This window comes from Ornithodoros turicata, chromosome 1 (assembly GCF_037126465.1).
Source record: "Ornithodoros turicata isolate Travis chromosome 1, ASM3712646v1, whole genome shotgun sequence".
Lineage (NCBI taxonomy): Eukaryota > Metazoa > Arthropoda > Arachnida > Ixodida > Argasidae > Ornithodoros > Ornithodoros turicata.
Genome location: NC_088201.1, coordinates 132,192,369 through 132,218,815, shown reverse-complemented (window position 1 = coordinate 132,218,815; position 26,447 = coordinate 132,192,369). Strand labels below are relative to the sequence as shown.

The 26,447-nt window shown below is 44.0% G+C and overlaps 1 protein-coding gene and 1 long non-coding RNA gene across 3 annotated transcripts in view; both read right to left on the bottom strand.

Moving 5' to 3' along the window:
* LOC135378604 (phospholipid-transporting ATPase ABCA3-like) overlaps positions 1-26,447 on the bottom strand; it is a 324,578-nt gene that overhangs the window by 7,084 nt on the left and 291,047 nt on the right. The gene's annotated exons all lie outside the window — the stretch shown is intronic.
* On the bottom strand, positions 393-3,040 carry LOC135369120 (uncharacterized). The gene is made up of 5 exons (XR_010414934.1): positions 2,982-3,040; positions 2,391-2,485; positions 2,079-2,186; positions 1,445-1,553; positions 393-606 (listed from the first exon to the last, which is right to left on the bottom strand). It is a non-coding gene; the product is annotated as an uncharacterized LOC135369120 (long non-coding RNA).

The following is a 26,447-nucleotide window of genomic DNA, read 5'->3' as shown; positions in this document are numbered from 1 at the left end:
ACGTCTAAAAAAAGAGATAAGGAATGTCTATAGAATGTCTAGGCAATTAGACCAAATGTCTAGTATCCCTCCACTAGACGTCAAATAACACGTCTAACGTTACGCCACCTAGCCATCTAGCCCTAGACATCCGATGTCTATGTACCTAGCCGTGACTTAGACACTCTTTTGACCTGGATGTCTGGAACAGGGTCAGACACTTAACCATGTATTAGACATGAAGTCTACAGCTAGACCAATTTTATCCCTCCATTCAGGCGACAGGTCTAGGGTTATACATTTCCTGTACCTTACTTTAGCCACCTTTAGACCTACTTTAGACCATGACTAGTCCTGCTACCGTCCTGGCATGCATTCATGCAGAAATGTGATATAATTGATAGCAACACGGATCTCAGCATAAACATTTATTCGCAGTAAACCACACACGAAGTCTACGGTACAAAACTCTTGTCTAAAACTGGATTGACTTTGCCGCCAAGCAGGCGTCTTGTGTTTTGACTGAGGAGTGTTGAACTGGCAGCAGGGTGTTGATGACCACCTCATTCCTTTCTTCCAACGAGTGATTGTTGGTGCTGCAGCACTGCCTCCAATGACTCACTGTGGCTAGAAAATAGAACAAAACATGTCAGAAAGCATTATGTAGCCTGCTAGTTCTAACTAGTTTGTTTAGTGGCTATGCGCACTCTTTCACGGGATGCTTGTCTGGCCACATAACAGCAAAAGCTGTATCAACACTGATCAGAGACACAAAGAAAAGAAGCTGCACGTACAAAAATCACAGAACTGTTACAGCTACACAACACAAATTGCAGCAACAGCTGAAAATCTGTTTGCGCGTCACTAACTGATGTGGACGCTAGAACCCTGCACCATCAGCGGATGGAAGCGGATATCCGTAAGATACTTGCGGATTCGGATGAGAATTTATCACTTTCTGCGGTGTGCGGATCGGATGGCTCGAGGTCGGATGCAGATATACCGCATGCTGTAATTTTTCTACTAGCAATTTATTTGTATTGCGCACCGACAGCGAGCGCATGCTGGGGTTCACCTTTGACATGCACGGCCAAGACGGAAGAGAAGGCATTTTGGCGTCTACACGAGCACCGGTGAGGAAGTGTTCCAGAAGTCTCTCCATATCGCGTTTGTTGAAAGGTTTACCTTTGCTTGTCGCCATGAGTCCTTCCATGAGAGCATGGAGGCATCCGAAATTATACCAACATTCTTCCGGCTGTGTTTACGCGTCCTTCAAAACTTGCGGATCTAAACGGTTGTGTATGCAACGGTGCGGATCGGATAACGTGTACGCGGATGCTAGAAATCTTATCTGGGCAGGGCTCTAGCGGACGCTGCCAGGATCTCAGGGAAATGAGGATGTAACAGCTGTCGCTGTGAAAGTACATCAATGTGACAGGCGTTTTCTCGTGACACATGACCTTACCTGGTCGAGCAGGCGACTGCTAAGCACTCCATGATTGGCGCAGCACTTCCATCACTCCATTACGCTAAAACAACATCTGTGCTGCTCTCATAACTTTGGTGCAAAACTTCTGTACAGGATAAAAATAAACACTGTGTATATTATAAAAGACAATACAAAGCAAGAGCTGTATCACCACGTCAAATATTATAAGTACGTACAAGTAGCATACAAGTTTATTCACATGACGTCATCCGCAGGAGACTGCCACTGTCGCTAGCAGGCAGATTTGCTGCCACCAGCCTTATTGTAGATTTCAGTCAAGCTGTTACCCATATTATACTCACCGTATATCTGGTGTTTAAAACTTGTTGCTCTGTGATTTGTAGAATGTCTGAGCAATTTCCATATTTTTTGTGTTAATAGTCACCTAAAAAGCATAATGCAGTGAACAAATGCAAGGACTAAACATTGAGGGACCTACAGTATGGTGCTGAGGTGACTTCAGTGAATGAACCTTTTAGGAACTCAAATCTTGCACTACTACCCGGTAGCTGTTTGGGTGAAGTAAGACGGAATGACATAGTCACGCTGTTCTCAATACAATACCAAGGATGTCTCAAAACGACCAAGCACAAAAATACTAGTTTTGTACCGTTTGATGAATATTTTGTCTGCTGCCCACACAGGTTGTGCGGTTCCTTAGCAAGCTTCTGGCAGTCATTTCTTCTACATCGCACTTCCCTGCTGACTTTCACAGCATCTGAAAAAAAGTTCGATTTCGTTAACCACAAGACAACCATGTAAATGGAAAGCAGTTAGAGTCTTCCACCAACTATATTTGCAATACTTTGTTGACAAAAAATTTAAAGAGGCTCCCTCCAGAGTAGGATTAGGGGGCACATCGAACATCAGGAACATTGGAGGACAACACAGTCACACGTCAGTGACAACTGCTTCCTCTCACCTCACAGGGAACTGTTAAGCTTATGTGCAAATAGCTGTTTCGTAGGGTAGGTTACCACTATTTTCATATCCACCGATGCAAGATAGTCCAAGCACCTATAAAAAGAAAAACCCAGTTGCTATGAAACCATGATATGCAAACAAAAGTACTTGCGCAAAATTTTCAGTGTGTAGTTTCACTACCAGCGAAAAATGCAACAACCGAAGTCGGGCTGACATGACAATGTACTAACCAGCATTTATGTTCCGGCATGTCCGCCCTGCAAACCGTAGCTGTCGACTTTCGTTTACTCAAGACTTCAACAGTCATCGAAAACTCGTTAATCTCGATGGTTAATTAGTGATACCGTATTTGTTTTAGCACCAAGACGAACCAAGGCACTTAACGAAACGTTGTACTGCCGAACTTACAACGTTAATCACTACTTTGAATGCAAGTGCAGTCAGGTCAACCCACACTTCCAATATGCTTCAATCCGTGATACGAAGCCGAAATAAAGGAAACGATATTCCGATATTATGCCACGCATCTCTACTATATGCGATTTGGTGCACAGAAACAGGCACATACTTTAATGAAGAGTGAACTCACCCCTTAAACTTGAAAGCCAGAGAACAAAGAAACGTTGTCCACCACAGTACTCTGGTGCTACGCTCAACAGCTTTTATCACTGGACAGTACGGCGTACGTTCTCGCTATGCTCAAAAATTGCAAGACAAAACGCGCGGGAGATTAGAACTTCGAAAGATTTTCGTATAACAACCAGTGGAATGCAGCCGCGAAGACCCCATCTGCTACCCGTTGCGCGTCCGGAAAGTTTGAAGTTTCAACCGTTAAAACTGAACTGGTTCGAACTGGTTGGATGGGTGGATGATGGATGGTGATTGGGTAGACGGGCAGACGTCATTGTCATTGCTTTAGCTCGTGCTTATTGAGTACTTATTTTTTGTAATACCTTTAATTTCCGTGGCCGTTCATTATAATTGGGTGGTGGAGGTTAAATGTTAAATAACACATATGCCAATCCAGCGGAAGTGACACCAACATCATCATCATTATGCAATCGCCATCGTTGTTGCAGCGACGAGTGTCGTATTGTGATGTGTATGTGTTGAAAATCGCTGTTCTTTTTGCAAACATTTTATGAGTGCCTTTGCTACTGAGCTACAGGTGTGCCTAATATGTAGCGCATTGCCTGTTCAGCGGTTTCAAAAAGATACCATGGGCAGTCTCAAGATTTTTTTGAAGGGTCCTGAAATCCCTGAGTCACGTCAGATTCCATTTTACTGCTGCAGCTGTGTAGCTTGTGGGAAAATGTTATGTGCAGTAAACAAACATCTGCTATCTGCTGCCTACAGTACGTGCAAAGTGCTTCTGTGTTTGTGGAGCTATGGTTTATAGTGCTGCGCTGCACGATTCGTCAGAGTCGTCGTCTTTTTTATTGACGTTTCAGTGATTCAATAATTTAGTTGCTGATTTCTTTAAGTTGGTGTAGCTGTTGGTGCTACACTGCACCAACTCCTGCACCAACACCAATAAGGTGTTGGTGCAGGGGAGTTACTAACGTACAAAATTTACATTTACCAGCAACGGTAACGCCATCAGGAACGATAGTTCAAGAAACATTGCTCCGAACAAATGCGGGCTTTCGTTAAGAAAAAAAGATACATACTCAGTAAAATAAAATATTACTTCACAGCACTTAGATTCTGGTAATGTCTTCTAGTTGTGGATGCTGTCAGTGTATATGCATGTCATTGAGCCAAAACACTCGGATCATCATATGTAAGGACATTATTTAAATTATCTACGTACCTCAGTCATACTGCCTTCATCTGACTGATCTTTTGTTACAATATATGGGCATACAACTCACATAGCATGAAAGACTACATACTATCCATTTGGTCATAATATAATTGGACAAAGTTAATGTGGTCCATTCCTTGCATAGTTTCTGAAGGTTGTTGCAGAGTCCAGTTTTATTACCTCAGTATGATCATTTGCAAACAGATTGTACTTGCTGCTCCACACACGTGTGATGGAAAGTAAGAGAATAAAGAATTTCCTTCATGTATGAGGATCATCCAACAAAAGTTCCTCTGCTGTGATCAAAATAATAAACCTATAGCACAACATTGAAAAAAATTATGTACAGATTAGAGCTCAACTTTATTCCCTAGTACAGTCACCTTATTTAGCTGAACGTTTTTGATACTGTGATACCAAGTATTCAATAGGTTGTCTGTGCCATGCTATGCCCTGTTTACAAAGTGAGGCATTCACTTTGCATTTCACCTGATCAACTTGTGTTTCATGATCACTTTCGAATTGGTGACTGCCGAGGGGTGCTTTGAGAGGAAGATGGAACAGCAGATTGGGCAAATTTTCATTGAAGTAGGAATCATCACCTTGAGCACGAGGAGAACGAAGTATACAGGAAGCTCACGAAAAGGAAACTCACGTTTGTGTGTCTCCTGTATACTTCATTCTCCTCACGCTCAAGGTGATGCTTCCTACTTCAACGTTGTACCAGCTCGCGTGTGTACTTTTTCTCTCTTTGGCAAATTTCCAGATGAATTTCTGGAACAAATCCCGAGTCTTTCAAGACGAGTGCAGACAGCGTTGACGTGGTTGTACTACACCCTTCCAAGTCCTGTGCGTTTTTGTTTCATTGTAGTTTGACGCTTTCCCAGGATCTCGCAGTACATCTGCATTTACTGTCATTGTGCGTGTTAGGTAATCTACAAGTTGCACACAACGATAGTCCTAAAACACTGTCGGCATAGCCTTTCCAGACGAAAACGCGAGTTTGACCTCCTTCAGAATGCTTTCACTGGGCACCCATCATGTCTTCCTATGGTATTTTGTCTCAGCACTTGCATAGTGCACCCACGTTTCATTAATAATAATAATTGTTCCAAGAAATTCATCTTGACCGTCTTGATACCATTGAAGGAAAATGCAAGCTGCATTCATTCGTTGCTCCTTACGAACGTTACCGAGCAAATGTGGCCCCCATCTCGCATAACTTTCGTTGACCATGCTGAAGGAAATTTGTTCCCATTAGTATCAGAGTGCAGTACCAGTGACCCGCCAGTCTCCGTTAACAATTCTCGGAATTTCAGAAAAGAAACGTCGTTTCGTGGTGTTATAGCTGATCTCCCACTGTACTGTTCACTGTGCAGATTTTCACGACTCTGTATAGAGGACACACCATTTCAATGTCTGTAAAGTGTTTTGTATAAACAGGTGTTAACTGTCAGTGGATATTCTCTAAAGTACTCTTTCACTCTTTTATTCTTTAACGAAAAATAGGATAACTCTTCCGTACTAGGATAGTCAGACGTACTCGGAAATATTACATCCATGCTTGAATGCGTGACACATAGGTGAACGGCACTCCACTAACCAACATCTGCAGTGCCGGGATATCACACCCAACTACTACACCATTCAGTTTGTCCTAGTGGTGTTTCCTTTAAATAACAAATATCGGGAAACTTATTTTTGGATGGCCCTCCTAATTCCAGTTCTCTTTCTGCATTTGGCTACATTTTTTGGATTTCTTGTGACGACTCTTGTGGACAAATACCAGCATGGAAGACTTAATAACAATTGGGGTTTACATTGCGAGACAACTGAGATCATGAGCGACGCCACAGCAGTTGGTCTGTGGATTGCCCACCTGAGTGTCCTTAAATGTGCAATGAAAGCTCACCACACAACACACCGTATTTAATGTTCCTTGTGGAAGATGGCATGTCTAAGCAACCTGTATCCTGGCACTAAGTTGCTGCTGTTTTTGGCCGGGTTCGAACCAGCGATCTCGGGATCAGAAGGCGAACAGACTCAGTCACCAGGGCCGGTTCACGGACAACTTGAACACCACAATTATGTTAACTCTGCCATCAAGTAATTCAGTTTCCTGCATATGTTTTGTAACAATTGAACTTCAGTTTTGTAAGCCTGAAAGCTAAGCTTAGAATCACCTCTTATAATATAGTGACTGTATTTGATGTGTGAATGTGTTCACACCTCTTAAAAAGCTAATAAAACAAAAATCTTGATGATTTCTAATATGTGGTATATACAAGGCCAGGTACAAGACGTCTACAATTAGACGTCAATTACTAAATGTCTACAAGATGTCTAGTAAATCACTAATTTTAGACGTCTAAATAACGGTAAGACTTTTAGACGTCTATGCAACGTCTAGTTTGGGCACTATCCCTAAAGTCTAGGGCTAGAACAGGTCTGGACGTCTAGTTGACTACCATGTGTTCCCTGGGTATGCACCACGTTCAGCACTTGCCACTCATGGCACCACAAGTCGCAATATCAGCTCTATGCGCTGTGTTGGTGCCATCAACTGCAGTCAGAAAAGCAAAATAGTTTTTATACCAGGAGCAAACGCTACATGCGCAATAGTGTGATGGAATAGAGTATGATCAATTTACCATTCCTCCTACTTGAGTCCAGAACGTCGAATGTATTTGCTGTAATGGTGCCATCAAGTGCAGCAAAAGAAACACTGCATGTTTAAGGCAGGAACAAACTCTGCACGAGCAATACACTAAAGAAGTACTGCTGTTTAGCTATCATTTGTGCTACTACAGTTTGGAACATCTGCTATATCCGCTGTAATGGTGCACTCAACTGCAATACAAAATCCATGCATGTTTACGCTGGGAAGAAATCCCGCATGAGCACTTATAGTGTCGTTGGCTTGCTGCTGCATGGGAATGCAGCAGCAAGCTGACAACACTATAAGTATTTCATCTTCGCAATCACATCATAACAACGATGCAGGGTTTCTCCCATGGGTGCTGCTTCCTGCAGTTGCTCTTATATATAGGGAGACGTCATTCAACTATGGTGACCACTGTACAATGCAAGGGTGTAGCACAATCTATTAATATGTGAGTAACAGCAGCTAGACAGAACTACTGAGGTATTACATTTTCTTGCCGATATGCTGAAAGTGATGATAAGCAATCGGTACTTACACGGATATGAGGTGACATGATCAGAATTTAGAATATTATAATTATTCTGAAATAAAACATAATTTACATGACATAGGATATTTGAAACATACTCTCCCCTCCCTCATAGTTTATGTAAGCCCACAAAAGGAAATGATACTATCCAGTCATGCTGTCTTTAAAGGTACGAAGAAGCACTAAGATAACATAAGAAACGGACAGGAGACACTCACGTGGGGGGTAACAGAACGGCTCACCGTTTAGATGGCGGCGTAACTCCATCATTAATGCATCCACTTGTTCAAAAACATTATTTGTCGACCAAAGCTATTAGGTACACTAGTGGCTCCCAAACTGTGGATCACGACACAGGAATAGGGGGGGGCGTGAAGCGGCTCACAAATTAAGAGATCGTGGTCGATCAATTGGTGGGATCCGACGGAAATGCGCTACCATTAACACTTCAAAATCCTTGGGGACCCCCTTCGCAAACGCTACACAACCCTTGACGCGACCCTACACAACACTAGTGCAAGACAGCATCTGCAGCGAGACGGGCCGCACGGGCTTCCACTTCCAACATGATGAGCAATTGGGCTAGTTGGTGCGAATGCATAATGAAGTAAAACGACGCAAAAGACAAAGGGACGGAGGAACAGACAGGACAAGCGTCACTTCCAACTTTACTAACACAAAAAGGTGGCACCTTTTGTCACCGATTGCACCGTTGCCAAACCGAACCCGAACCGAACCGTACACATTTTTTCTCCCTCCTTGAACAAACCGGAACTGAACCGAAAAAAATATGATGCGGTAACCGGTTCGCGAGATGGTAAAAACGTCTATACTTTCTCACTCGACTGTCGTGCATAAGCTCCCTGCATCGCTCGGAATCTTGTCGAATTTATAGAACAGACAAATAAATAAACTAAGAACTGGTTAGTCGATGCACCTCCTACAGCTTCACCTCCAAAAGGTTCACGACATCCCTGTAACTTTTGTAATTCGAGGTGTAAAAAAAGATGTGCTACAAGACAGCTACATTTTGTATTATTGCCTCGGCGGCTTCCTTTCATTCAGCACCGCAGTGTGAAGGCGGTGTAAATTTTAATAGTTCACAGTGACATCCACAAGCAACGCAGACCTCTAGCGATGAAGGGAAACTGGCTTGCGTGTGGTCCAGAGCATGGATGAACGGAACACAGGAGCGGCCTCCCGCCTTCTTTTCAGCGGGGAGCGTGCTGGCCTGTGCATGGGACTCTGAGACACTCCTATTTACCACATGACCGCTTTCTTCCTTTTTTCTTGAGAAATTGGCGATAGCCTTTTGCAATGAAGTTCAATGGTACGCTGTGCACATTTCTCAGCACTTTTCAGTACAGTATAGGATTATCTTCTGTGAACTGCATGGTTCTCTGTCGAGGGAGTAAGATGTAGGAATGAGGGGCAAGCCGTCGCCGGAACCTGGTATTACTTCTCACATGTGATACACTAATTAGCATAGATAGAGAAGGTACCCGTAAAAAAAAACTCGTTACGAGTTAAGTTACCACATGAAAAACGTAACTAAGGTAATATCCAAGTTCTTCAGCCTGAAATGTAACCCGCAGTTCCTTAGAAAAAAGAACGAGTTACTTCCAAGTTACTTCGAACACAAAATAGCACTACACAGCTGCTGGGCATGTGAGCAGTTGCGTTCAACGATCAGCTGCCTGCGGAGGAGCGCAACACGCTGCGATCGTTTTCGTTTACGCCCAACAATGCGAACGCTTTGCATCTTAGTCCCTGTGGGTGCACAATGGTTCAGCTTCATTTCAATGGCAGCGGCTCTTACTTCCCGAGTAGAATACAATCATTGATTAAATATAACGTTTTATGGCCTAAAATGCCTTGAAAGAACCGGAGAGAAAGCAAGAAAATAAGTATACGTGAGTGAAAAAAGAATTAAAAGTAACATGTAACTTACTTACTTACTTAGTTACTTTGATAAAGTTACCTGAAAAAGAAACGAGTCCCTCTGAAAGTTACAAGGGCGTAAAAGTACAGAGTTAAGTTACAAGTAGGGTTCCGGGTTTTATTTCCAGGCTTTACCGAATGATACTTTTCGGAGTTTATTGGTTTTTCGAAGGACGAAGTTTTTCGGAATGTATGGTTTACAGCTCAGTTAATATGCGAAATTTGGAGAAAACTTGACGGCGCACGGTTGTGCAACGAAAACGCAACACTAAAGGGATATAGGCTTAAGAATACATTTCGTGCTACGCACACTGAAGTGTTCCACGATTCCAAATGCACCCTTTCCGTGTACTGTAGTCACCGGTATAGCATACCACAAACTCTACATTGAGATCTCTGGACGATGCGAACTCCTCGAAATCAGAGTACTCCTTGACGTAGTCTCAGTGCAGCTGTCTTTTGTGTCCCATCTTCCCGTCAGCACTGCAACTAGTTGCCGTATGACCTCGGTTCGATGCTCATTTTAGTGCTTAGGTCAATGTAGGACAACGAAATAGAGAAAAAGACTGGGGAAAAACCCGGGCTGTGAATCCTCAAAGTGGCCGGTATGACAGCGGAAGAAAACGCTAGGTCACGGAGACCATTATATTCCGGCAGGGATGGTATCCAAGGACAGAAGAAACCCAGGACACAACAGGAGGCTAAGAACAATAACACGGTTATCAGAAAAAAAAGAAACATCTGCCAAGAGGAGTTTTTCGGATTACTCCAAATTGCTTAAAATTTTACCGGGCTGTGTGTTTTTTGGATTTTTTCGAATAAATCCGACAACCCGGGACTCTAGTACAAGTCACTAACAAAAGAAACTTAGTTACAGTAGTGATTTACCTTGCACTCTGCTGATTAGTACAGCAGACATAAACCATTATTTAGGCTGCGCTGAACCCGAACCGAACCGATAACCTTGAACTGAAACTTGAACCGAACTCCAAAAAATAATGGTTCCGAGCCCTGGTCCTGAACGAGGTTCTGGGACACCAAGTCTATGCATGAGCCATGTCTAGTTATGGGTTGACAAATGCCCGTGCAAAGCGGAAGGTCCAGTTGCTCGGACATATCACCCAGGAAACGGTGGTGTTCTTGGCCAGTGAAACGTCCTGGTTGAAGTTTCCGACAACGAGAAGCTTGTGCATGCGAGTACATATATACAATAAAGTTGCGGATGCTGACGCTGTAAAACTGACATACTTTTTCTTTTTTTTGCTCACTTTCCTCACTTTGCTTCACCTTCCATCGATAGCGGTTGTAAACTGGCGGGATTCTCCACCTTACTCCCAGCGTTGAGAGCACATGCGATAAGAGATTTGCGCGGACATGTGAATGCCAATGACGCCGATGCCATCTCGGGGAAGTCTTCAAAATATAGCTGACGCTGTAAAACGGCGAGCCCTTTCCCGAGAGTGTTTATTGTGGAAAAGGAATGGATGACTCGGGCTACATAAAGGTAGATATGGCCTGCATTATCAAGGAACCATCCTCTGGTGAAGCTCACTGCAGTCATCTGCGACGCACGAGCACGGAGTTTTGTAAAAACAATCATGAGATACACCGGTAAACCATGGATGTGAACGATGTGTTCAGCGAGGGGTGTACAACAAACACTGAATGACTTTTTAGTACACTAACACTGAGAGGAGGACAGATGTACCTGAATTGATCCACGAGTGGTTGTCTATATTGCAATTGAAATTATGAACCAGTAAGCACTTGAAAGCATATCAGCGAGTAACGTGTGAGTGGAATTCAACAATCAGTATATTGAGCATATATGAAAGGTAGCCAATAGGATCCTGAGCCAATCACTAGGTTCAGAAATTGAATCCCTGGATCAATAGAGAGGTGAGCAATTTGGGGGCCTATGAGCAGACTTAGAAATGAATAGAAGAGACTGTCCTGAGCAAACCACTAGGTTTAGAAATGAATGGAAGTGACCATTTTGGTGCCTATGAGCAAATCAGTTGACCGGGTGGCAATGAAGGGCAGCCAATCAAGTAGGCATTCTATGGATCACTGTGAAGGGGTGGAGCCTGGATAGAGAATCAGCGTGAAAGGGCGGAGCTCTGACCGACCAACTAGAGGAACTAGAAGTGGCTTGACCTGGATTAGAATTGGCTGGCATTGGATTACAAATTCCTAGAACCGGAATAGAAAAAGTGGCTGCTGTGTGCCCCGGATCTATACTACTAAGTATGATTTTATGATAGTTCAAATGATAGGTTATTTCCATTTCAAGTTATTAAATTTGTAATGTTTCTTGTTTTGATAGATTGTTTCGTTAATATTTTCCAGTATGTATCTGTTCTTTACGTGTTGGATGATGCATGGGTTTGGCTCTCTATTAGTGCTGGCTGTTGATTGTGTTTCTCGTTATTTCCTTGCATGTGCGCTATTCACTTAATAAGAAACTGATTAATTATGTCGTGTTGGAGTATTCAAGTAATGTTTGTAGTTTTGATAGATTGTTTTGCTATTATTTTCCTGCATGTGTCTGTTGTTTACACGATGGACGATGCGCCGTTTAGAGTGTTTCGATGTACTTCAGTGTTAAATCTGTGCTAGCCACAGTATTAAATTTGTAATGTTTCTTGTTTTAATAGATTGTTTCGCTATTATTTTCCTGCATGTATCTGTTGTTTACACATTGGATGATGCACCGTTTTTAGTGTGTCTCTGTTCTTCAGCATTGACTCTGTGTCAGTCATAGTATTAAATTTGTAATGTTTCTTGTTTTGATAGATTGTTTCACTATGATTTTCCGGCATTATCTGTTGTTTACACGTTGGATGATGCACTATTTAGAGTGTTTCTCCGTTCTTCAGCGTTGACTCCGTGTCAGTCATAGTATTAAATTTGTAATGTTTCTTGTTTTGATAGATTGTTTCATTATTATTTTCCTGGATGTATCTCTTGTTTATGTGTTGGATGTTGCATAGGTTTGGCTCTCTATTAGTGCTAGCTATTGATCGTGGTTCTCATTATTTCCTTGCATGTGCACTATTCACTTCATAAGAAACTGATTAATTGTGAACGATGAAAGATGAAAGTCACTGAAAAGGTTAGCCAGCTGTAGGACTTGAAATCACATCTTCTGGATTACCGGTCCAGGGCTCTACCAATTGAGCTAAGCTAACATGCCTTCTCAGCGACATCCAGGGTGCATCATCTGAAGGGACAAACCAGTCACTCTCTCTCACGCATCCTCCTTTCACTCTTACATTTTTGCTCACTCACACACACATTCATACGACAGGGATTGGCGCAAGCGGCAATTGGTGAACATGAGAGAACTGATGTTCTGAGGCTGGAACAACATAGAATGGACAAATACATACAAAGCCTCAAATTGCCTAAGAAATTAACGATGAAAGATGAAAGTCACTGAAAAGGTTAGCCAGCTGTAGGACTCGAACCCACATCTTCTGGATTACCGGATTATCTGTGGGTTCAAGTCCTACAGCTGGCTAACCTTTTCAGTGACTTTCATCTTTCATCGTTAATTTCTTAGGCAATTTGAGGCTTTGTATGTATTTGTCCCTTCTACATTGTTCCAGCCTCAGAATATCAGTTCTCTCATGATTAATTGTGTCATGTTGAAATATTCAACTTAGCTTCCCTATTGTGCTTGAAATTACGTAGATCTATCAGAACTTGTCACTAAAACTCCACTATTGCAATGATGGTGCTCACATATAGAAATGTTAGACTTTTTATAATAAAACTTGTAATTTTGATTGCAATCATATTGATTAATAATATCTTCTTTGATTAAATGTGCTACTCCATCTTAATTCTGATTCATTGAAAACTTGTATGCATGATTACCATTAATACAAAATATTGTGTTTTATTCTTTGTGTGATACCTCTTCAATGCTATTGATTAATACCCCTAATAAGTAATCATATTCTTTATTATCTGTATTGCATTGTGTTTCTCCTGTTTCATGTTTTTTGGCTGGGTTTTTCTCCTTCACACAGAGCCACAACATAATTCCTGCCACTATTGGCTTTAATAAATATATTTTATCTTGTACTTTTGTGTACAGCTATCCTTTGCATGTCTATACTTGGATGTAAACCGCCCACCGCATGGCTGTTGTAATAAAAAAAATGCCTGTGAAGCTGGCCCATGTGTGATAGTAGCATTGCTTAGCTGTGTTGGCAGCGTGCATGTCTATACTTGCATGTAAACCGCCCACCGCACGGCTGTTGTATCGGAAAAAATTATGAATGAAGTCGGCCCAGGTGCGACGGCACCGTCGCTTGGTAGGGTTGCCAGCTTGCATGTCTCCACTTGCATGTAAACCACCTATCGCGCAGCTGTTGTAGTGAAAAAAGATTATGAATGAACTCGGCCGAGGTGTGATGGTATCATCGTCTGGCTGGGATGATTGTGCGCATGTCCCTACTTGCATGTAAACCACTCACGCGCCACCTGAAAAAAGAATTGCGAACGAAGTCAGCCCCGACAGAAAAATCGCCAAAGAAGTCGGCCCAGATTGAAAAATGGCTACGGTAAACGAATGCATGGCCCTCTGCCAATCTGCCGACCGCCGATCACTTCAAAAAAATCTGATTAATTAAATTTGTCTCGTGTTGGTATATTTAATTTAGCTTTCCCTATTGTGCTTGAAATTACGTACATCTATAAGAACTTGCAATTAAAACTGCACTATTGCAAGGATGGTGCTCAGATATAGGAATGTTAGACTATTTATAATAAAACTTGTAATTTTGATTGTAATCGTATTGATTAAGAATATCTTCTTTGAGTAAATGTGCTACTCCATTTTAATTCTGATTCATTGAAAACTTGTGTGCATGATTACCATTAATAAAAAATATTGTGTTTGATGTGTGACACTTCTTCAATGCTATTGCATCACACCTGTAATAAGCAAATATAATCTTTCTTACGTGTATCGTATTGTATTGCATGTAAACCGCCCACCGCACACCTGTTGTAGAGGAAAAAACTTATGATTGAAGTCGGCCCAGGCGAAAAAAATGGCGAATGGAGACGGTCCAGACTGAACAATGCGCAACGATAACCACACGCGCGGCCCTCCGCCCGCCGGTAAGCACGCAAACAACCCTCCGCCCACGCGTCGTCCGCCGCGCGCAGAAAAAAATCGCGAGTGAAGTCGACCCAGGCGAAAAATGTGCGACGATAAGCGCATGGGTAGCCCTCCGGCCACGCGCCGCCCACCCGTAAGCACGTTAGCGGCCCTCCACCCGAGCGCCGCCAACCGCGCGCAGGAAAAAATTCGTGAGTGAAGTCGGCCCAGGGGTCAATAAAACGTTCCTAAAACTAATCCCCCCGACCATACGACACCTAATTGTACTACTAATACAGAAAGCTAGCAGACAATGATCAGTGCTGCTGCTTGCTGTGACACCGATAATTCATGCTAGAATGAGCACCTCTAGGTGTGCCTTGCTTCGATATTTCATGGTGTTGTTTCTCAAAAAATAGCGCAATCTCACAGTACGCAGCTATGCAGTTTATAACTGTATAACCACACAGTACACAAATGCATGGGGCACATCTCAAATTTTTCAGAGCTTTACCATCTGTATTTCAGGATGTTTGCAATACAGGAAAGCCTAGACAGCTGGGAGCAGCCAGAGAACTATAGCATGACTGAAAAGTTTTAAAAAAATTCTCAAGAAAGCTGTACAGAGCTGCTGAAATAACCATTCACTAAATTAATTTGCACAATTGTACAGTCGCGCTTCTCAGTGCTTCTCAGCGCCTTGCCAAAGGAGAAGCAGAGGTCACACGGGCCTCTTATGACATTTTACTGTCAAAGTTGAGTGACCTGTGTCAGAATCAAGTGATAACTGCAACTGCGTCATCATAAAAATTCTGTCTGAACAAGAAGCCTAAATTAAAAGGCTCAGCTGCGTAATATAGCGTGGCATCAGCTGTGGGGAGTTTTTATGCATTGGTGGTGGTGGTTGTTTGGCATGTAATGGTGCAATGATAATGGAAGTGAAATTGTTTACAATTCCAGTATGACGTCAATAGACGAGCTTATAAAGAATGAGCACTGAAAAATACGTATGTCTCTGTACCAGGTGCGTAAAAGTGTTTCCTCAATAATATATGATTTTGAACGAGCAAGCACAATGCAAATAGCAGCACGGACTTGTTTGTAGCTGATGTTGCAGCTGTTGTTGTGTGTGCTTGCCTTGTATGTTTGCTTCACCGTTGAAACACCATTATTGAGACCAATAAGACCTCCTTCTTTACGAGATATTTTATCTATCTTAACACCAAAGAGAAGATTGTATTTTGTGTATCTGGTCTCAATAAACAACGAGCTCTGTATGGCTCGTATATCTATCGTAATGGCACTAACGTGTGGCCTGTTATTTTTGCATTTATGACGTCTGTGATGTCAATTGCGTTCAACATATGACTATAAGACAACTGTATACATTCCCATTGTGTTAAGTTCCAGCAAGTGACAGTCACATTGTGATGATGAATCTTTGTTAGATGAACAAATGATTTGTACAAGAATATATGTTATATGCAGAGATGCAGATAAAAGAGGTCACAATTAACCACAGCACCGGACTAACAGAACGACAGGAGGTCACGACACTGGCGACTTCCACACAACTCACAAGCAGGAACACCCTGGGTAACATGACGAAAACAGCGCTAAAACACACACATACAAACAGGATGCGGATGTAAACAGGACAGCACAGTGCGTTTTCCGCATGAGTCGTACCATCCGCCGGAAGCTGCCGTTTACGCAATGGTCCAGGGAAAATGGCGGGCGCCCAAACCACGTGATCCCCAGGAGCCACTCACAGCGTCTCCGCTGGCCAGCGCGGGAGAAAAGCTCGGGCCCAGTGCGCATGCGCAGACCGACCTCCTTTCCCACCCTCCTTTCCCTTCTCTCCTCGGGTTTTTCGTCTCTCCTCTCGTCCCCCTACCCCTCCGCCTCGTCCGTTTGTCTTCGGCGCTTGCTGTCTTGCTGTAGAGCAACGATCATGCTGTCCCAAAGCAGACAATCAAAAAGCGATGGTGTATGACAAATCAACTTTATTTGTACTCGGGAACTGCCTCGAAAAAGCTACAGTACATATCTTTTTACGTCTTGTAACAGGCTTCACTGGAGCTTTAGGTGCTTCGACATCGAACGGCAGTTCAAAAGCGAATGCTGAGCTATGTGCGTCGTTGTTGCCGATGGCTGCGGCAGAACTAAAACAAAACAAAAAATATATTGATGATCCGTAACTCTGCACGAAAATCACTGCTATGATAGGCAATCGATCTTGATTTCTTATTTGAACACCAAGGCATTTGTCACGAATGTTCGTAGATCACAGTGAATGAACGACTGCGACGCGCATGAGGGGCAACTAGCATAACCACACATAATTTGATTAACGGCATATCAGAAACGTACATGTTACGGATGAATGTTACGTTATGCACTGCACAATGAAACGCCGCTAACGTACCGAGTGACTCGTAAATGTTGTACGTAATACACGTAACGTGATAAACCTGCATTACTTCCTTCAGTCACAAAAAAGTAATCAAACTTTTCTTACCGTTCACCTGCAGTGCGTCGGAAAGACTTCCTCTCTGACGATTTCTGCGTCCTTTCGAGGTGCAGGGATTCCATGTCATGTTCGTCTTCCTGCTGTTGTGATGATGAGGTGGATGTGCCATTCCGTTCTCATATTAGCAGTTCGCCACTAAATCTAAAGCATTCAAAACCCTCAAACTACCCCCTAGCGTCTGCGTGCACAACGGTTACAGTCCGAGAGAACACGCGTGGCCGGACAGCCGCGATGGCGATGCCTCCTCTGTCGTTTTTCTTTCTCCTCCGTTCGACTGCTTCCGTTGAGCGGTCCGCGCGTTCGGGTGCTCGCTCCTCAGTCAAATGACTCTCGCCCAATCAGCGCGAAGGAAACTGACGCCAGTTTTTTAGACCAATAAGCATCCACATATTTATACATATATTGCGCAGCCAATCAGAGATCTTCCGCGTACGCGCGCCGGTGGCGACAATATTTTGGAGGCGGTGCGTTTCGCTTTAGAGCCGGCGGCTGGTCGTACGCCCGAACAAACTCAGCCAGCAAAGCGATGCTTTAACGCGTTGCAGATTTGTGACACGTTGCAAAGTACCACGTCAATTCCTTAAAATCATAACACTATAAAAGTTATGCGTGTGGGAGTTCGATGCAGGATAATGTCACCCTTGCATCAATGTTCTTTCTGTTTACTTGCAGTCAGCCTACTGCGATGATGCACCTGCACACACGTTGCGCACATGACATAAGGCTTGAAAGCGTAAAAACATGCTGATGGTATGCCCCAGCGATCGAGACGCTCTCTTGATCGTTGCAATTCACCACGCAGGCCGCAACGAACGGTAAACAAGCGGTGGTCGATGGAGGCGCAGTTATACGCAACCACAATCGACGACCGAACGCTGACAAAAGCACAACGATCGCCTCCGCGAGAATACGTATTGCTGCCTCTTCAATAACATGGCAAACGCTCTCTTTGTACATTGTTTTAACGATCATATCAACAAACACAGAGGTAGGCTTAACCGTCGACTACCCACACACCATCCCGCGACCACCTGTAGCAGCGCCAGCGCCGCCTGAACTTTTCTATATCTACCTCATAAACCAAAAAACAAACGGGAACCTTCCTCTTCGCGGTCCTTCTGTCGTCTGCTACCTTCTCCCTCCCCTCAACCATCTCATGACAATGTGAATAATACGCATGCGTTGTGTTCAACGTCTTTACAGCCGGAGAGACCACGTGATCGATCTAAACCCGACGTCACTAAGCAATGGTTTAAGTCGCTTGGTGAATACGGGCAAAAAGGAATAGTGATGTAATCGCAAGCAGTGGTGATAGGATGGTAGGGATCAACGGACGTCATGTCAAAGTTTTGTTTCACTTTCATCGCACCAAGAGTTAAGTCACACAAACGCCGGTACAGGATTGCACGGGCTCTTGCGTACCCGAAAGGCCGAGCACGGCCGGGCCGGGTTTGCCGGCTTGGCATGGGCTTGGATTTGACATCATGGGTCCGAGACCGTACATTATCGGACCTATATTGGGCTCAAGCATGTGTTACCCCACTATTGGTGAGTCACAGCCAAATTTTACAGCCGACTACGCGGGGTAACCTATAATTTTTTCGGGCTCTGGCCGGACCTGGGCCGGGAAACCTTGAATACTTCGGCCTTCGGCTGTACCAGGGCTAGGTATGGTGCCGTCGGGCCGGCCAAGTAAATCAAAAGGAAGCCGTGCTCTGACCGGGCCTGGGTCTAAGAATGTGGCCCGTGCAGTGTTCTGTTGGAAATCGACATTGTTCCGGAATTTTCGCGGGCGTTTTATGCGTTTTATTACGAATTGCAGTGAACGTAATATATGCTTGCTATTGATAATACGAAATAAGAGACTTCAACTAGTCCGCAACAGCATTCCTCCCACATGAAGAGTACAGTTTGTAATAAATGAGAAGCGGGAAAAAATACATGTTTTCCCACTGGTCCTATATGCACTGTAATGATTAAAACACACGTGCAAAGCAGTCTATGTGGCACGTGCAGCACTTGTTATGACATTTGGATTAAAAGGCATGGGACGGCCTGCAGGTGCGAACACAATGTTAGGTATGAACAAGCAAACAAAAAATAAAACAAACAAAATAAATAAATAAATAAATAAAAACAGGAACTTCGACCTCCTTCCTCTTGAAAAGCTAGGGATTAAAGATTCTTTCTCAACTATCGTTCCTTTGCCAAGTACGACGGAAGGTGGTGAAGTAGTTGAAGAAGGAAGGCATGCAAAGAAAAGTGGTCTACCTTTCACTAAGCGTACAGGCGAGAGGTCAGTATTACCGCAATTAAAGCAAAACAGAACAGGAATTCATTATGCCATAGTGCCAGTATGGCAATAATAAGGTCCCCAGGCCATAAACTGTGACGCAACGCAAGGGGCAACTTTATTGATGCTTTGCTGTGGTCACAATATGACAATCTCTGCTCCTCGTGAAGCTTCTTCTCTGTGGTTATTGTGCACGTTGCGAGCGCTCACGTGTTGTGATGTCACCGCCCTGAGCGAAGAGCTGGCTTGCAGCGAGGCTGCATTTTCTCCGACCAATAGGACTGTTTCATTCGTTCCGATAGCTCGCATTCTCGTGCTCTTATACATGCTCCATGCTCGTTCCGTTCCAATGCTCGTTCATCACCTTCCTTTTCTTCCCGTCTCAATATATGGCTCGCTAGTCGTGTAAAAATAATTAACAAAAAAGTATGTCACTGTAAGTATAATCGTCGAGCACTACGCAAAAATTGTAAATCATATTGCTGCCCTGACGATGGTGTCGGGTGAGAATGGTCTTAAGTGTGACACGTGTGCTGAGTTCTAGGGCACATGGGAGTCCGAGGCCAGAAAGGGAAGACGTAATGGTATCAGGAGTATCAAAAGAAGGAGGAGGAGGCTGCCCTTTCTCCTCAACGTATATACTTAATTGATTACCTTTATGTATTTTTTTTCCTTCAAGCATGGAAGCACAACGCGAAGACTTACTGTCAGGCTTCATAAACAGTAGACTTAAAATAAATTCGCAGTGCAATAAAACGTTTTTCTAGTGAGCTTGAACAGAACGTTACTGGACTGTTTTAATTCCGTGTTAGCACCGCGAAGCAAAAGAATGTTATGGAACTATTCAAGACAATCTACCTCAGGAAATGTACAGAATGCTTTGCTCTTCACATTCATTACAACATCAACACTATGTCAGCAATGTACCATTAAAGAGAAGAATGCGAAAACTACTATAGGTATCCATTTCGCCTTTGTTGTTAATCACAACACCCGTAGCTATCAAGACGGCGTGAAGTATACGGTCGCAAGTCCTCACAAACGGTGCGGGCAGCGTTTCTTGTCGGACGGAACAATTTTAAAAAATCTGTCTCGTCCAGTTGAAAGGCATCCTGACGCCATCACGTCCATGGGGCACAGTTCCAGGACACGTCCAGGGCTTGTGTGATCGCCCACGCGAAGAACCCTTCCGCCATCTTCCTTTGGCAGCTTCAACGTCAGCGAGTCGTTTGGGAATAGCGAAACGAGGAACCTTATCGACGCTCTGCTGTGGCGCAATCTCTGTTTCTCGTTTAGCTTCTTCGTTTAGGCTATCGTGCTCGTTACGAGCCCTTACGTATTGTGATGTCATCGCCCTGAACGAACTACAGCTGCCAACGAGGCTGCAATCGTTTCCAATTCGACCAATGGGGTTGTTTAATGTTGTTTGGATAGCTCGAATGATTTGTCTATGGTTGGACTATTGCTTGTCGTTGTAACTTCTTTGTCTTCTTTCTCGTCTTGATCTGCATCTTCTCGCGAATATCTCACAGCCCTCATGAAACCACTGGTGTGAATACCAAGAAAGGGACAGGATGTCCTTTTGTACACAGTCGTGGAGCAATACATATCCGTTTCTGTAGAAATTCTGTTTCTGCAAATCTCCAAACGAAGATGTTTAACATTCTAACGAATGGGTAGACCCACTCGTAAGGCAAACGATCCCCTTCGATCGTTACTGGACAGAGAGATTACGCCCCTGTCGCGTTAACGAAAAGAGCGCGTCATACAACACGTGGAGAAAAAAAGGGGGGAACTGGTGTACCGAAGAGGGGAGCACAGAAATGGGCCGTGACGTTTCGAGCGAAGGCTCTTCTTCAGACTAGATGGACGGACTAGATGGACGGAGACTAGATACAACACATGCTCGAGTTCACGAGTGCCTAGTGCCGAGTGCCACGAGTCACGAGTGCCGAGTTTGTTAGACATCTGAGCCATGTAGGCGATGAAGCCTGTGAGCACGTGAGCACATTCGTTAGGAATACGACACCGTTGGTCGTTACGCGAGCAAGAGATTACGTCTTTGTCCCGTTAACGAAAAATACGCGTCACCCGTGACGTGAAATGTGTCACGTGTTCGTGTTAACGAGAGCCCCGCCCCTTGTTGGCCCCTTGATGCAAGTGATTAAGCCCCCAGGGAACGCGAAAGCAAGTACCGACATCCACACCATTTAGTCAACAACACATCAAGTTATCATCGTGAGGGATCAGGACGTAAACCAACTTTTAGAGGGGGTGTCCCGCAATTCTGGGAACGCGCAGACACAAGACCTCCGTACCAACTCACGTGCTCTCCATTTCAGTTCCGTGCAGATATTATTCGACACAGCTAACAAGGGGATTCCCGAAGTCCTTCGACGCGAGCTACTTTGGTACACTCACTAACAGACAGCGTGAAACCTGTAGACAGAAACTTGCACGACATAAACGCTCCACACGCATACAAACGCACAAGCCCACTGCACACGCACAACTCATCTGCCCACAAGTTTCACTCTATGCCAGTGAAAAGCGTCACTACATTTTATGAGACTTGTCCACTGATATGCAGGGCTCGGTGAGCATGTCTCTTGTTGTCCAGATAACATAAGGGTTTATTGCTGAAAACATGCCACGATAAGTGCCAATAAATGCCAATGTCGAAAAACATAACAATTAAGTATGTAGTAGGGGCATCGCGTTAGCTTCTTGACGCCCATTCTGTACCAGTTCGTATGTTTCGCGCGTTGCTTGTCCGGCCTGAACTGCTACTAACTTTTCGGCTGTTTTACCCTCCTCCGAGGCAGGTCAGAGCAGACACCAGGTCAAAGGTGTGTATTGATGCGTGTAATAGACTGGCGGACGAAAGCGCGAGGTCGCGTAGCCGTGCGGCCCTTCGTATAAGCGAGATGACCGTGTCGTCAATGCAACGTCGAACCTCTCAGGAAATGGAAACACGCCACGCCCTTTTCCTCCGTTTCGTATTTCCTTTTTGTCGTCTACTCCTGGATCATTCCAGGCCAAATCACCCAATGATAGTGCTCGACCCCCTTCAGTTTTGGTTCCAAAAATTATCATGCACTCCTTACTGCAAATAAAGATATTTTTGCGAGTTTTACGGCACTATGTTGAACCGCTGTCGATTTAGGCGATGTCAAAATTCGTCAGAATTGCAAAAACCATGTTGCGAAATAAGTCACCTATCCTGCAGGGTTTTGCGTCCAGGTGGACGTTAGTGAGATAGAATGAAAGAGCGTGGCCCTAACATTATGCCAATATAAAGTTCTTCCCTCGCGTTCCATTTTCGGCGAGCGAAACAGAGCTGCTTTTTGGCGCTATTTCTTATAACCTTGCGCCTTACTAGGGGCACTTTTCACACAAGCTAGAAGGGCCAAAAAAATTCAGCGTGTTCTGGACCTTTCATACTTCAAAATCACATGTTTTGAAGGCCGAGCACATAATGCTTTTTTATACATTTAATCCCAAATGTCGTACTTTCGGCAAAGTTGGGCGTTTTGAACGCCATTTTTGAAAATCAAGCGTTCGGCCGAGAAAAATCTAACGAGATGGATATGACATATCAATATCCATACTAAAGCATATACAAAAATTAAGAAGGCACTTTTTGATAAGGGCGAGAAAATATTTTTTATATCCCACACACTCTACACATGGGTGTACACATATCGAAACTACCCATTCGCGTTTGTACCCGTCGCCTTTCTAACCGTTCTCCAAACTCCCCTCGCCTTGCGCCCGGCGCAAAACACCGGTTTTTCTCAAAACTACCCATTCGCATTTGTACCCGTCGCCATTCTGCCCACTCTCAAAACACCTCTGGCCTTGCACTCGGCGCAGAATTACCGAGAACAAGCCTTTTGCGTTCTCTTTCCTTTTTCTTTCTTTTTTGGCCGCGATGGTGTCGACACCGTGTTAGTGTGTTTGTTTACAAAGTAGATTCAATTTCATCTGAATACAATTATCAACTCCCAAGGTTCCCTTGAAGACGTATACAACGCTCAGTGACATTACACATTGGTAGGGGGAGGGGGGCTGGGAATTCCCGCTATATGAGAATGACACGGGCCCTTATTATGCCAAAAATGCATTTTCCTCTTCTTCTTTATTTCAGCTGTTCCCCATACATCAGAGTATTCCAACCGCCCAAAATGTTGCTCTGGCCCGCATTGTTCGCCAATCCTGCCAGAGCACGTTATTTCACGTTATCTTCCCCCCCCCCTGCACACACACACACGGGAAAACAAATACTTTCCGCTTCTATTCAGGAGTCTATCAGTCCAAGCAGCACAATAAAGGTTGTTCTTAGGCTGTACCGAAAGTGGGAGTGCGTGGGGGTGGACGGGTGCACCACGGTCGTAGTCTTCCTGCAATGTTAAGCACTGCAATTGGTAAGACACCAATTGACCACCCCCATCCACCTAAACTTGCCGTACATTGTGATGCTTGAACGTTGCAAAATACCCTACTGGAAATAGATGTTATCCGACCGTAAAACGCACAGTCGCGCGCAGGAAAATACCATCTGCGAACTTGGACAACACGACAACACGCTAACAGGACTTGAACTGACATCGAAAACCTGTGAATTTGAGTAGCTATCATATACGAGGCAATCAAGAATTTACCGTTGAAATCGGGAGCTCCGGAATTTAAAACCGCAGTGATGTCATGAACTCGACCTGACAGGGGGCAAAAATGTTTAGTACGAACAAAAAGGACACAAAAGGGAATAGTCAGCAGTACGCATGTCCACTTTCTATACACTGGAAAAAAGAAAGAAAGTCTGTCCACGGAGACTGTTCTCCTGAAATAGGGCGATGGCTCTGTGCAATGAGGTCATACGAGAAGGGCGTTTTGAGGGAGGTAGTTCCGATACGGGATAAAACCCGAAAGTCCTTTTGAGCAAGGTCATTTGAAGCAGGGCAATGTGAGAAGGGAGAACTGAGAACGGGTAGTTTCGATAACCACCCCTGCACATAGTTACGCTGGGGGCGCACGGGTGGGTCGCGAGGCTTGGTTCGGCGAATAACGTTTTTTCGTGTGGTGAAGTTTTCCCATCCGTTATGGAGAACCAGAACAGATATTATTTGCATCTAAATCACATCTATGCTACTACCGCGTACTAGCCCGACTTGTGCATGTGGTGCTTGCTAATCTATCCACACTGAACAGCTGGCTGCTGACGCTCAACCAAGCATGCTGGAATGATAAAAATAGTTTATTTGCAATTCAGACAGTCTATATATTTTATTCTCCCGATTGTAACAGTTTGTAGTAAGAACAAAAAATACCCACATAAATAAATGCACAAATGTTTCATTATTATTCCATATTTTCTTTTCAACCGTTAAAAGCAAAGGCGACTGGGAGAGTATCTCATTCAAAGTGCCCACTACAACTTCCTCTGTACGGCAAAAAGATAGGTCTTGAACGCTGCTCCGAATGAAGTCTTCGTGCGTCTCAGGCACTTTCATACCGCAGTCCTTCATTTTGCACACGCGTATTTGCCGACGATTACTCGTGAGCATTAGCCACATTATTCACTGGAACGTTCAGCGTGTTTTGCCTTCACTTAGTTTAGTTAAATATACGCTGAAGTGTAAGCTCTAGAAAACCATAGCGAAAGAAAACAACGGCTCGGGGTTCGCTATGATTACCTAAGGTATTGTGGAGATCCAGGAGTACCTCCTTGCGTTCTTACTTCGGCCATTATTCAACACCAACGACTTCAGCAAAAAACATGGAGCAATAATAACCTATTTGGGAACCCGGCATGCTTCACATGTGAGAAAGACGATCATAAACTAATCAGCTGAGCCGCGGATGAGCTCTCTCCTAAGCCGATTTCAAGTTCATGTGTTAGTACTATAAAGCAGTAGACAAACATGATATGCAGGTGATGTGACTAGAGACTTTGTTGCTTCTAAATACCATATGCGGAACCATACGACCGACAACGCGCTATAAATATTTTTAATTTGCCATGAAAGATGCGGCGTAGTGGAGTGGTGCGACGCCTGGTGTCAACCAACCCCCTGTACAGCGGGCAACACTGAAAATTGGTATTACACACTATTACATCGGAACTTCGTTATTTTAGTAACCATATTATTAGTATTCCTGTTTACCTATGCATTCTGAAACCCCTGTTAACAGTTTAACCTGTTAACCCCTGTTTTTGCGAAGTAACCCAGCGCTGCCCGCTGCTCGATGGAGGATCTCCCTACTTCTCTGCTGCGCCTGCGCGCTCCTTCTGTTCACGACCTCTTTCGAACGAACTCTCTCTCTCTGTGAACCTCAGTGAATAAACAAGTCCCGACGCTGTCTGGCTTCTTCAACGTCTGACACATTTTTTTCGACGGCTCAGCATTTCACTTCAGTTGGCTTATCCGTTTAGCCTCAGATGTGGATCGTTGTGTGGATTGCAGGGGCGGATTTTATGGTGGATTGTTATGTCGGGCCCAGTGTTATACGCATGCAATGTGGTTGCCGTATGTGTCAGGAGTACGGATTAATTTCGAATACCTAGTACAGTGTTGCCCGTAATATTTAATTGCAATTTTCTAATTAATTGCACCGTCGATTGGAATGAAACTTGCGCAGTTTTTGTCTTGGTCGCTTGGACTATCGAATAGCCACACTAAATGACATTTGATCGGTGCTGCTTTACAGTACCTTTAAAGGCTGCATGCGTGGATGTACGAGCGCGACCGGCCACCATGCTTTACGTTTTGCATTGGCTACAATGCAGCAAAAGCCATACGCTTACAACGTGGACTGCGTTTCTATTAATCATAAGAAACGCGCATTTGAAGGGATAGCATGATTTGCTCATAATATTCCTTGTGAGTGTGAAAGCACCACTGTCGGTTCTCATGACTACCACTTTAAAACGCCGCGGACTCTGAGAATTGGTTGCTTGGACTATCGAATAGCCACACTAAATGACATTTGATCGGTGCTGCTTTACAGTACCTTTAAAGGCTGCATGCGTGGATGTACGAGCGCGACCGGCCACCATGCTTTACGTTTTGCATTGGCTACAATGCAGCAAAAGCCATACGCTTACAACGTGGACTGCGTTTCTATTAATCATAAGAAACGCGCATTTGAAGGGATAGCATGATTTGCT